Source organism: Prionailurus bengalensis, chromosome B4 (assembly GCF_016509475.1).
Source record: "Prionailurus bengalensis isolate Pbe53 chromosome B4, Fcat_Pben_1.1_paternal_pri, whole genome shotgun sequence".
NCBI classification, from domain to species: Eukaryota; Metazoa; Chordata; class Mammalia; order Carnivora; family Felidae; genus Prionailurus; species Prionailurus bengalensis.
In genome coordinates, this window is record NC_057358.1 from 114,782,854 (window position 1) to 114,797,123 (window position 14,270).

Below are 14,270 nucleotides of genomic sequence, written 5' to 3' on the forward strand. Positions count from 1 at the left end.
CATCTTCCAGTCTAATTACATATTGCACATTCTGGTCACACACCCATTTTTCTGTTGAAGTGATGGAGAAACTGGCTAAAATTATAACTTGATTCCCCAAACACAAAGACCTTTTCAGTCGACTAGAAATGAGCCCTAACTAGGCACTGAATCAACAAACATCAATTTTTGCAGCAATGAAATAAATATATGGGGAGATAGTTATGGTTATGGTGGGTTATAAAACAGAGAAAGGGAGAGCTGTGATTGAGTGTTTATGTGGCTCTGCTCCCAGCAATGAAACACTTTTCTATCAACCATGTGGCAGTGACATTTTTGATATCAAGGGCAAAATCAAGGTAATATCCAAAGGGACGCTTTAATAAAATAGATCATCAGAGTAACAACCCACAAATGCGTACCAGACAGTCCTTCACTGCAATGTTGTGGTGTGTAAGGGAGAAAAACTCTCTTCAGTTAAATCCTAACACAACAGTGCTGTTGTAGTGGAATAAACAATCGCAGACAGCATGAAGGTTAACTGCCTCTGCATACGAGGAGACACATGAAGGAAGATCTGTCAAGTGTGTGGTGGCATCAGCTTAATTCTTGTGATACTTAAATGAATTAATAAACAGCTGAAACACTGAATTCCACTAATAAACATTATAGTGAAATGGGTGGCTCAGTCGGTTAAGGGTCTGACTTCGGCTCAGGTCATGATCTCGCTGTCTCCGAGTTTGAGCCCTGCATGGGCTCTGTGCTGACAGCTCAAAGCCTGGAAACACAGCTTTGGATTCTGTGTCTCCCTCTCTCTCTGCCCTTCCCCCACTCATGCTCTGGCTCTCTCTCTCAAAAAAAATAAATAAACATTAAAAAGTACTGAGTGTCTTAAAATAGCTTGAAGGGTCCATTATATGGAACTTACCCCATCAATAATCAAAGGTCTTGTCCTAGGAGTCAAAGCTGAAGGAGCTTCTGGGTAGCAGAAAGCACAAGAAAATTGGGACATACTGAATAGTGTGTAAAAGAGGTTGTGAAGACCTTTGCATCTCCACTTAAACTTCACCGCGTTCAGGAGCCTTTCTCTGAACCCAGGGTCTCAGTGAATTCCCCCTGTTATAAGTTACCATACTTCTATATGCACTGTTTTGTAAGGTATATTCATTACAAGTATATACTTAAAGCCCATCTTCTCCATGAAGAAGGTAGGTGCCTAGTTGCCTAACACAGCTGATTCATTAATTCAAAAGGTACCCACAGAACACCTACCAGGAGCTAGGCACCATGCTAAGTGCACAGGTTACACAGGGAACAAAACAATACTGCCCTCCTGTAGCTTACATCCAAATAGGAAAAAATAGACCATAAACAACTAAACAAACAAGCTGATTTTTTATAAAAATATGTGCTCTACACAAAGAAAAGGATAATGAGATTGAGAGCAGATGCATGGGAGGCTAGTCTCTTTGAGGATGTGAGATTAAGGAAACCTGAGTATTGGAAAGTTCTGGAGGAGGGCACTCCGGGCAGCCAGAAGACAGGTGGAAAGGCCTTGAGATGGGAATGAGTCTCTATGATTGCAACTGAGTGAGGGGAAGAGGGAGTCAGGATGTAGTTTGGGCAGGATCACATACTTGGCTCTTAGTAAATACTCAATAAACATTTGTTGAATGAATGAATGAATGAATAGGTAAATGTCAGTTATAAGGGCAGGTAATTCCTATTGCCTTATGCAAAAGTGCGGCTAACCAATGCTCATATATTGGAAGAACAAATATTGTTAAAATGTCAATACCACCCAAAGCAATATACACATTCAATGCAATCTCTATCAAATAAAACCAGCATTTTTCACAGAGTAAGAACAAACGATTCTAAACTTTGTATGGAAGCAAAAAAGACCCCAAATAGCCAAAGTAATGTTGAAAAGCAAAGCAAGGCAGGAGGCATCACAATTCTGGACTTCAAGCTGTATTACAAAGCTGTATTCATTGAGACAGTATGGTACTGGCACAAAAACAGACACACAGATCAATGGAACAGAATAGAGAACCCAGAAATGGACCCACAATTATTTCATCAACCCATCTTCAACAAAGCAAGAAAGAATAGCCAATGGGAAAAATACAGTCTCTTCAAAAAATGGTGCTGGGAAAACTGGACAGTGACATGCAGAAGAATGAAACTGGACCACTTTCTTACACCATTCACAAAAATTAATTCAAAACGGATGAATGACCTAAATGTGAGACAGAAAACCATCGAAATCCTAGAAGAGAACACAGGCAGTAACTTCCTTGACCTCGGCCCTAGCACCTTCTTACTAGACACGTCTCCAGAGGCAAGGGAAACAAAAGCAAAAATGAACTACTGGGACTTCATCAAGATAAAAAGCTTCTGCACAGTGAAGGAACTAATCAAAACTAAAAGGCAACCTACAGAATGGGAGAAGATACTTGCAGATGACCTATCACATAAAGGGCTAGTATCCAAAATCTCTAAAGAACTTATCAAATTCAACACCAAAAAAATAAATAATCCAGTTAAGAAATGGGCAGAAGAGGGGCACCTTGGGTGGCTCAGTTGGTTAACTCTTCATTTTGGCTCAGGTCATGATCTCGTGGGTCATGGGATCAAGTCCCACATGGGGCTCAGTGCTGATAGCACGGAGCCTGCTAGGAATTCTCTCTCTCCCTCTCTCTGCCCCTTCCCACCTCTCAAAATAATAAATATTAAAAAAAAAAAAAAGGAAATGGGCAGAAGACACGAACAAACATTCCTTCAAAGAAGACATACAAATGGCTAAGAGATATGTGAAAAAATGCTCAACATCACTCATCATCAGGGAAATACAAATCAAAAACACAATGAGATACCACCCCACTCCTGTCAGAATGGCTAAAATTAACAACTCAGGAAACAACAGCTGTTGTCAGGATGTAGGAGGGAATACAAACTGGTGCAATCACTCTGGAAAACAGTATGGAGGTTCCTCAAAGAGTTAAAAATAGAACTACCTTAGGATCCAGCAATTGCACTACTAGGTTTTTATCCAAAGGACACAAAATTAGTGATTTAAAGGGACACATGCACCCCAATGTTGATAGTAGCACTATCAACAATAGCCAAACTGGAAAAAGCCCAAATATGTCTACTGATTGATCAATGGATAAAGAAGAGGTGAGATATTACTCAGCAGTCAAAAAGTATAAAATCTTGCCATTTGCAACAACATGGATGGAACTAGAGTGTATTATGCTAAGCAAAATAAGTCAGCCAGAGAAAGACAAATACTATATGATTTCACTCATATGAAATATAAGTGGAATTTAAGAGACAAAACAGGTGAACATAGGGGAAAGGAAGGAAAAATAAAATAAGATAAAAACAGAGAGGGAAGCAAACTGTAAGAGACTCTTAACTATAGAGAACAAACTGAGGGTTACTGAAGGGGAGGTCGTGGGGATGGGATGGGCTAAATGGGTGATGGACATTAAGGAGGGCACTTGTTGTGATGAGCACTGGGTGTTGTATGCACGTGATGAATCACTAAATTCTATTCCTGAAACCAATACTACACGGCATGTTAACTAACGTGAATTTAAATAAAAACTTGGGAGGAAAAAAAAAGTGCAGATTAATCAGTATACAAAGGTAGGGACTAGAAATTTGAAACTTCAAGAAAAACACAGAGGGTAAATAAGATGAGGGCTGTGGACTCACAGAATAGATAAATGAGATGTTCGTGGCAATGTATAATAAACTCCGAAGTGCTGCAAAGGAATATGGGGACAAGCAAGTTAATTGCAGGCTGACATCATTTGGGGTAGGTTCCTGAAAGCAGGAAGTAAACTGGGGTTAGAATCATACACATTAGGTGGAATGAACAGGGAAGGGAGGGCAACACAGGAAAATCAGTCTTATCGTGTTATCCCAAAGGAACAACCACATTTTTTTTTTCTAGGACATGGTGTCAGTTCATACTATGCTTTGTTACACAGGCAGTGGGGACAATTACATACATGGAATAGACAAGCTGGCATCACTTCATTACTTTAGGCTCAGGTTGCCCCCTTGGAATTCACAGGCTTCAGCTTGAGTGGGAAATTAACTATCTTCAATGTAGAGTGAAGCTGATAAGAGCTGTGGATCTATAACGTATGTTTTAATTCTCTCATTTTCCAGAACCTCACTAGCCTGCTATTCTTGTTGTTGTGGCTTAGTTCCTTTTAGCACTTTGTTAATTAAACCCTTTTGGAAGTTGTCCAGGATAATCCAATATCATAAAATCTGTAATGGATGAGTCACAGTGCCACCACCCAACCAATAGGACTAAGCCAGAAGCTAGGTGCCATCCTTTACTCCACCCTTGCTGCCATTACCCCCACCTTGTATCTAATCCACGAGGTCCCATAAATACCCCTCTCAACTCTCAAAGCTATTCTCCTGCCCCTTCCTCACCACCACTACCTTATGCAGCCCTTTGTCATCTCTTGCCTGAACCCCACCTGCTTCCAACTCTTTCTAAACATTCCTCTCCACTCCCCACCACCTCTGAGTGACTGCTCACATATTCACCATTATACATATACACACCCTTCATGATTTGCCTTCTTTCCCCTTCCCATCTCCCTCCATGCCTCCCAAACATCCTGAGTTTAAGAAAACCAAGTTGTTTACAGTTTTCCCAAAGCCCCGTGCTGTTGGAAGTCTCTACGCCTTTGTGCTTACAGGTCTCTCTGCCTAGAATGCCCCCACCCAACCCTGTATAGATGACTCTGATTCATCCTTTAAGACTTAGCTCAAATATCACCTATTCTGTGAAGCTTTCTCTGATCCCTTTGTATTATTCAGGGTTCTCCAGAGAAACAGAAGCAATGGGATGTGAATATAGGGGTAAAGAGATTAATTTTAAGGAATGAGTTCATGCAATTGTGGAAGCTGGCAAACTCAAAACATGTAGGATTGGCTGGCAGGCTACAGATCTAGGGAAGGGCAGGTGCCATACTTCAAGTCCAAAGGCTGTCAGGCTGGAGACCCGGGAAGAGCCAATGTTACAATTTGGGATGAAGGTCATCTGCTGCAAAATTCCTTTTTGCTTGGAAAAAGTCAGCCAGTCTTTTGTTCTATTGATGCCTTCAACTGATTGGATGAGGCCCACCCACATTATGGAGAGCAATCTGCTTTACTCAAAAGTCCACTAATCTCATCTAATTTAATGATTTAAATGCTAATCTCATCTAAAATCCCCTCACTGAAACCCCCAGAATAATATTTGACCATGTATCTGGGCACCATGGCAGAGGCAAATGGACACATAAAATTAACCATCACAACCATGAACAAGATTAGAATTTTTCCTTCTCTGATCCTGTAGCATCTCAAACAGAACTCTATGCTAGCATTTACTGTTTTGCTTCAATTATTAGTAAACACAACCATCTCACCCCTCATGGGTAGGAACCATGTACTAGTAATATTTATATCCCATTCTTATTACAGCATCAGTAAATACTTGTGAAAGTAATTGACTGAGTTCATTAACTGCTTTTATATTGTTAGGACAATACTATACAAGCCTAGTTCTTACAGCAATCACCAGATCAGGGAATTATTGTTAGCTTTCCATGAAAGAAAATAAGAAGTACAAACAAGTCATTAACCCAACTTCCCACCGAGAAACCACAAATTCCAAGGTTCACTTGAAACCTTTGTCCCTTTATTAACAAGGCACAAAGGATGCCCTCGCTTCCTTCAGCTTTCTTGAGTAGTGGACATTTGGCCATGAGGATGACTCTATCCAGACAATCCCAGCTCTCACAGCCACTGACCAACAGGAAGTTCCCTACAGCAGTCTGGACTTGTATACTACTCCATGACTCACCTGCTCATAAATGTCCTAAGTTCTTGGCTCAGAGCATTTGTGGCATAATAACAGTCAAGAGACCATAATGCTAAGCATGTGTCATAAAGCAATTAGAACAAATTCTTACCATTATTTTGAAACCCAGGATGCAAGGTATGAAAGACAAGAAATCTTCAACAGCCAAAAACAATGTCATTTTATCCTAGAACAAAGAGGTCCTAGGATTTGGTGAGATGGGCTTCACAATAAGGATTTTGTTAATAGCTACACTTTTGTGAGGATGTATTATGTTGTAGGCATTCCTCCAGAGCAGTTTATATGCATAATCGTATTTCATACTCACAAAATCCCTCTGAGGTAGGTACTATTTTAGCTGCATTTTACAGATGAGGGAGGGCACTGAAACACAGAGATTAGGTAATGAGGTTAAGAAGCTCTAAGGCCCACAGTCACAATACAGCCTCCTTGGAGAACTTCAGAATCGTAGAAGCAGACCAAGAGTAAATAAGGAGCTCTCGGAATATGCTCCTTTTTCTATCATATCTCAAGAGGTCTTTAGGACCTGCACCCCCACACCCCACCCATCATCCCCACCCCACCTACTCTTGCAGCCTCCCCTATGTTCCCTCCTTATCTGCATGCTACACTTCAGCCAAAGTGAATGTGTTTTGGTCCCATCAACATCTCTTGCCTGCAAGCCATATACGTGGTATTTCCTTCACCAGGACACCCCACCCCCATCCCCACCCCCATCCATCTTCTCCTGAATCCTATTTATTTTCAGGTCTCAGCCTTGCCCTCATGCCTCTTTGGAAAGCTCTCCTGATCACTCTGCCTGACTTGGGTGCCCTTCTCCCTGTAGGCTCCTATGATCCACTCTGACGTTCTCTATTACAGACCTTATCAGACTGTATGGTAATCACTTGTTTAATGGCCTGTCTCCTAACTGTGGCCTCCATGTGATCATTATTAAATCACCTAGCACACGCTTGACATATGGTAGACACTTAATAAACATTTGGTGGAAGGAGGAATATAAAAGTGAATGAATTAAATTAATAATAATCATTTATAATTTGCTTCTAAACAGGACACTTTTAAGACACTGTCAAAAGAATCTGTAAGATTTCATCAAAATTGATGCCCTCATGACATCTTCTCCCCGGCAATTTAAGAAGCCCCTAAATTTCTCTAGCTAAGAAAAGAGGCTCCAAAAACCAAGCACTAATGACCTCTGAACAGGCCCAAATACCTGTTATCAGAGAGCTGAAGCCTCTAAGAGAGACTCTTTTTTTTTTTTAATTTTTTTTAATATTTTATTTATTTTTGAAACAGAGTATGACAGAGCATGAATGGAGGGGCAGAGAGAGAGGGAGACATAGAATCCTTAGAAATCTCCAGGCTCTGTCAGCTGGCAGAGCCCGATGTGGGGCTCAAACCCACAAACTGTGAGATCATGACCTGAGCTAAAGTTGGACGCTTAACCAACTGAGCCACCCAGGCAACCCAGGTGAGAATCTTGATGCTAATCTAAGGTGAACTTAATCCTGAAGCACTTTTTAAAACTATGTATGGGTGTGGTCTAGCTTTGGGGTTATAAAGATGTTGCCTGTTGTTCATTATTTTTTCATAAGTAATGTTCCATCATTGCTAAACTATGCAAACAAGATTTTCATGATTCCCAAAGAGCACTCCTTTAGTTACAGAACAGGATGTCATTTATGACAACAAATATTGAAGGATATTGTTTCCTCTTGAATATAGACTCTTCTTCTGTCCTGGGACAGAAAGCTGAAAGTCAGAGACATGTGCTTTGTGTAATGTTGCATCCATTCCTCTTTCTGATAGAAAGATGACATCTGAGGTTTCCAATTCTTAACTCTCAAGGAGTCTTTGAAGTCATAAAGTGCGTATATGCACTATTACCAAATAAATGTTATGAGCTGAAGTGTGCACCCCACAAATTCATATGTTGAAGTCCTAACCTCCAGTACCTCAGAACGTGACTTTTTTTGGTGATAGGGCCTTTAAAGAAGTGATTAAGTTAAAATAAGGCTGTTAGGGTGTGCCCTAATCCAATGTGACTGGTGTTCTTATAAGAAGAGGAAATTTGGACACATAAATGCATATGAACAGAGGAAACACCATGTGAGGACACAGGAAGAAGGCGGCTATCTGCAACCTAAGGAGAGAGGTCCCAGAAGAAGCCAATTCTGCCCATACCTTGATCTTGGACTTCCAGGCTCCGGAACTGTGAGAAAAGCAATATCTGTTGTTTAAGCCATCCAGTCTGTGGTATTTTGTTATGGCGACCCTAGCAAACAAATACACCAAATTTTATAGCAATATTAGAATCCCAATGCACAATGTGTTTTATCTGCCATTTTTTTTTAATATTTATTTAGTTTTGAGAGAGAGAGAGAGAGTGAGCAGCAGAGGGGCAAAAGAGATGGAGAGAGAGAATCCCAAGCAGGCTCCACACTGTTAGTGCACACCCCAACGTGGGGGCTCAAACTAAGGGACAATGAGATCATATCAAGAGCCAGACACTTAACTGTGTGGGCCACCCACGTGCCCCATGTCTGCCATTTTGACTCAGGATATTTTGATTCTGCATTTGTAATACAAATATTATAATTGAGTAGTACTAATATTTATTCATTTTGGTTAAGAAATAATTTGGGGGGTGAATGCCATTAAATCCAGTTTATTTCTTAGTCCATCCTCCATGGAAATGGGCTAAACCACTTCCAGGGTTTTTTGTTTTTGTTTTTTTGTTTTGTTTTAATTTTGTTCAGCTCAAGTCATTTTCATTGAATCAATTTTTATCAATAGTAGATAAAAATGTGTTGAACCACATCTCATCAACAAAGATTTATCAATCAATGTTTTATTTAAATAAAATGTTATCAATTATAGCCTTTTATAAAGTTTTTGCTATGGCTATTACTTTTACTGAGGTCAATTTTTTCCAGGTCAAATGTTGTTGATAAAATTTGATTCTTTTTGTTAAGTTTTGGAAAAATAACAACCTTATGATGAGCAATGTATAGAATTGTTGAACCACTGTATTATATATCTGAAACTAATATAATACTGTATATAAATTTTAAAAATTAAAAAATGAAGTTTTTCAGTAAAAAAATACCTCCATGTTTAATTTTTAAAAATTAGCTTTATTTATATATAATTCATGTACATAAAATTTATAAAGTATATAATTCATTGGGTTTTAGTGTATTTACTGGGTATACTCATCATTACTATCAAATTCCAGAACATTTTCATCATCTCAAAAATACACTCCCCATTCCCGTCTCCATGCCCCTAGCCTCTCGCAACCAGTACCTACTTTCCGTCTCCAAGGATTTGCCTTTTCTGGACATTTTGCATAAATGGAAATCATGCAATACATGACCTTTTGTATCTGGTTTCTTTCACTTAATATTTTCAAGGTTCATCCATCCTAAAGTATGTATTGTTACTCCATTCCTTTTTGTGGCCAAACAATATCTCATTATATGGATATACCATATTTTGTTTATTCATCATTTAATGGCATTTGGGTAATTTCTACTTTTGGGCTATTATGAATAATGCTACTCTGAACCTTCATATACAAGTATTTGACTCTCTTGTGTATGTACCTATGAGTGAAATTATTAATCATATGGTAACTCTGGGCTTAACTTTGTGAGGCACTGCCAGACTGTATTCCAAATTGGCTGCATCATCTTACATTCCCATTAGCAATCCATGAGGGTTCTAACCTTCTCTTAATTTTTATTATCATTTACAACGTGCGGTTTTGGCTTTTTAAGCTGTTTTGTGTTTACAGATAGATATTACCAGGAATAGTCATTAGAAAGTACAACAATATAATAGCTTGCATTTATTCCTTAGCAAAATCAAGGAAATTAGATATTCTAGGATATTTCTGTTGTCCAGAATTGGCTTATTGCAAGGATGAGAAAACTATAACCCATAGGCCAAGTCCAGCCTGCTGACTGTTTTTGTGTGACCCACACGCTAAGAATGTCTTTTACACTTACAATAATCAAAAAAAAGAATAATATTTTGTGGTACATAAAAATTATATAGAATCCATATAGCATTGACTATAAATAAAGCTTTATTGGAACATAGCCACACTCATGTATTTACATATCATCCATGACTCCTGGAAAGCTAGATAGTAGAGGTGAGTGAATGAGACAGAGATTGGCCCATGGAGCCTAAAATATTTACTATCTGGCCCTTTAGAGAAAAAAGTCTACTGTATTGCCAATCCATCTTTATTTTTCAGATCACATGGTGTTATGGGCAGCAACTGTCCAGATAGTTGTCAAAGATAGAGCATATGGCAGCTATCCCAAATGTGGGCCTTAGCCTGTTGCCAGTTGGTGAGCTATCATGATCCATAATAAGATAAGCAGAGGATTGAGAGTAAGCCTTAGACATTTATAGAAAACTGACAAAGTAAATTTATATCTATGGGATCTAATACTGTAAAAACGGGCTGCATTTTATATGTCTTTGGGGTTTTTTAATTTCATTTGTCTAGTCATTGCTTTTTTTTTTGGACTTCATTAAAGTCTGTTCAAAAGTTGAAATTTTAAAAAAAGAAAACTGGTCCTTTAACACATAGCTTGGAACACAGTCAAACAGAGAATCAATGTCTTTAGAATCAAAGGAGTAGACATATTGGGACATAAGCATCCTGAGGGCAGGGTTTCATCTGCTTTGTGTACTTCTCCGTGTCCCAGCACATTCCCAGTGTCTCACACAATGCAGTAAGTGCTCAATAAATACTGGAAAGCATACAAATCCAACACAACCCACTCCAATATCACAACATTTACCATTTTCTTAATTTGTTCTTTTTTCACTTTTCAGAGGCATTATATACAGCACAGAATCTGGAGCCAGGCCTGGGTTGAGATCCCAGCCTCACATTTACTAGCCAGGCTACCTTGGGCAAGTTATCCAACCTCCCTGTAATTCTTCCTCTGTAAAATGGGGATAATAATAGTGTCAAAAGAGTTATCAGGATAGTCATCTGAGTTAATATATGCAAATTATTTAGAAGGATACCTAGCACCTAGTAAGAACTACACAAATGTTAGCTATTATTATTACTGTACATATATGTAAAGTGTATATGCCTGAAGTGGTCACAAAACTTTCTTCTATTAGCTGCCCAAAATGGCACATAGCACACTTTATCTTTTTCAAAGTAAATGCATTTTATATTCTTGCCAAATTACTAGGTTAAGGTCACCAGATACTTCTGGAATCACTTACTATAATCCACAAGTATATTAAGTGTAGCCCATGAAACGGTGCAAATACTATGCAGAAGTTTCAATTCTGTCATCTCGCACATGACAACTACCCATCCACAATCATAAATACACTTTACAAAATACAAAATTTTTTCAGCGTGAATCTTAGGCCTGTGGCAGCCTCTTCTCAGCAGGTCTCCAGGCACTGCGGTAAGAGAGGCTACCCCTAGGAATGACTCTCTCTATAATTATATCTCAGTACAATATTTAGGCTTACTGGAAGAAATACAGCCCAACCAGCTCCACAGAAAGTCTTGCTCTCCACAAACATTCTTACCATTCCATACTTCCTGCCTCTGGCTCTGTTCCACCTTCAGCCTGCAATAAATCTCTCAGCCTCTGCCTACTAAGAACATAGACATCCTCTAAGACCAGATACTAATACCACTTCTGTGGCAACTTCCCAGATTCCTTGCAGTCAAAACAAATAAAAAATACAAAACTCTATGTTACCATTCTTGTTCAATGCCTGTCTTGTCCACTAAACTGACTCCAGAGCATCTACTAAAGTGCCTTGTACATAGTGAGTGGAAAAAGGAAACCAAATAATTTCCTCTAGGAAATTATTGATCAGACATCAGCAAGCTATTATTTAGTTGTCTGTCTTTCCCCACTATCGAAATTGCACAAGGGCAGGAATCTTAACTGTCTTGCTTATTAGCCAGGGACTGGCACAAGTAGATGCTGAACAAATATTGGTAGAATAAATGGATGAATGAACAAGTGAGGGACAAAGGCAGGGATAATCTTCCTAAAGTAGAACCGTCTGATATTTTATTTGAGCTGATCTTATTTTTCTCCACATAAAGGGATGGGGGCAACTTCCAAAATTACTTTACTCCAGACTTCCAATAATAAAGTTGTTTTTTCCCAGGATCAAAAATAGAGTTGCATATCATGGTGTCACACACTACATACACAGCATACTGATATTGAACTAGGAGGGCTGTTTAAGGAACAGATCTATTTTTTCTTTGCTTCCTTCAGACATTTTTAAATCATCTTCTTTTTCTAGAAGCAAATATTCCAGTTGTCTAGGTTATTTCTCTCATCATTTTCTCATGCCATTAGGGGCATCCATTTTGTAATATTTAAGGATTTCGTCTATCTTGGTGACAACAGTCTCCCCTGGATCAAGGTATCAGCAAGCCACAGCACCCTGAGTCACACTAGAGGCTTAGACTTGGAGCAGAAACCCCCACCAGGGACTGGGGTTATCCAAAGGTCAAGGAGCAACTAAACAAATGTTACTAGCTAAATGTTTTTACTGCACATTATGGGCATGGGTGTTAACCTTCCCAAGGACCTGAGAGAAGAGATGCCAAGAAGGTAACTTGAATGGCACTTTGCCTGCATTTTCACTCACCGCGTTTACTTACAGAGTGTTCCTAATGACTAAGATTCTAGAATCATACATATTAGTGCTAGAAAGGACCATAGAGATAGTTTAGTCCACGGGTGACAAATCCAAAGGCCTCTAGTGGCCAGATTACTTAATTGAAAGAAGACAGCATGTGGGGGCCTAAGGAGAGTAGCAAAGAGGTGCATCTGAAGAGCAGAGCACCATGTCAGCTCAAGCTGGCTGTTGCCAGTTGGTATCTAAGGCCCAAGGTGCCTAATCTTCTGTTATTTCTTTCACCAAAAAAAGATGACTATTCAGATTTTCATGAGTCATCTCTCAATTTTTTTAATTATGGTAAAATACACATACTATAAAATGTATTACCTTAAGCATTTTTAAATATTCAAGTTGTAGTACATTCGTGTTGTGCAACCAGTGTGCAAAAGTTTTTTCATCTTGTAAAGCTGAAACTCTGTACTCATGAAACAATTCACCATTCCCCCACTTCCCTTAGCCCCTGGCATCCACCAGTCCACTTTCTGTATCTATGAATTTGACAGCTCTAGGTATCTCATATACGTGGAATCATACAATATTTTCATTTTGCAACTGGTTTATTTCACCTAACATGATATCCTCTAGGCTCATCCATAGTGTAGTGTGTGTCAGAATTTCCTTCTTTTTTAAAGTTGAATGATATTCCATGTATGTATATACCACAATTCTTTATCCATTCATCTACCAGTGGACCCTTGGATTGCTTTCTCCTTTTAACTAGAGTGAATAACATTGCCATGAACATGGGTGTACAAATACCTCATCAAGACTTTGCTTTTAATTCTTTTGGGTTTACACCCAGAAACGGAGTTACTGGATCATATGCTAGTTCTAGTTTGGGTTTTTTGAGGAATACCATCCTGTTTTCCATAGTGGCTACACCAGTTTACACTCCCACCAACAGTGTGCAAGGGTTCCAAATTCTCTACATCCTTATCAACACCTGTTATTTTCTTTTCTTTAGACAGTGGCCACCTTAAATGAGTATGAGGTGGTATCTCGCAGTGGGTTTGATTTGCATTTCTCTAATGATTTCTTCTTTAGAGAAACATCTATTCAAGTCTTTTGCTCATTTTTAAAATCAGATCGTTTTATGGTTGCTTAGGCAAATTTTAAATGGCTGAAATGAATTCAAATTTTGTAAAACAAACAAAAAAACAAAAACACTATACAACAAAATACATACTTTCAAGAAGTATATGACCCAGAGAACACCTTCATCTTGCAGATGAGGAAACTAAAACCTGTATCATAAAGTCAACATGCCCACGATTGCAAATGGCTATGTGGTGCCTGAGAAAGAAGTAGTATAACATACAGAACTGGAGGATATGGTCCTATAATGCAGATTGTTAAAATATTTCTTAGAACACTCATCAGAGCCAAAAACTGATCTGTAAGCAGTTCCAACTTGCTAAAAATTCCTGACTGGTCTTGGTGACTTGTGGAGGAAAGGGGAAAAGGCAATAACCCAAAATGTTCCTACAGATAAAGAATAAAAAAGAAAGACAAGATAAATATGTGAGGCTATAGATGTGTTAATTAACTAAATAAGAGGAATCCCAGGGCGCCTGGATGGCTCATCCAGTTGAGCATCCGACTTCAGCTCAGGACATGATCTTGCCATTAGTGAGTTTGAGCCCCATGAAGGGCTGTCAGCACAGAGCCTGCTTCGGAT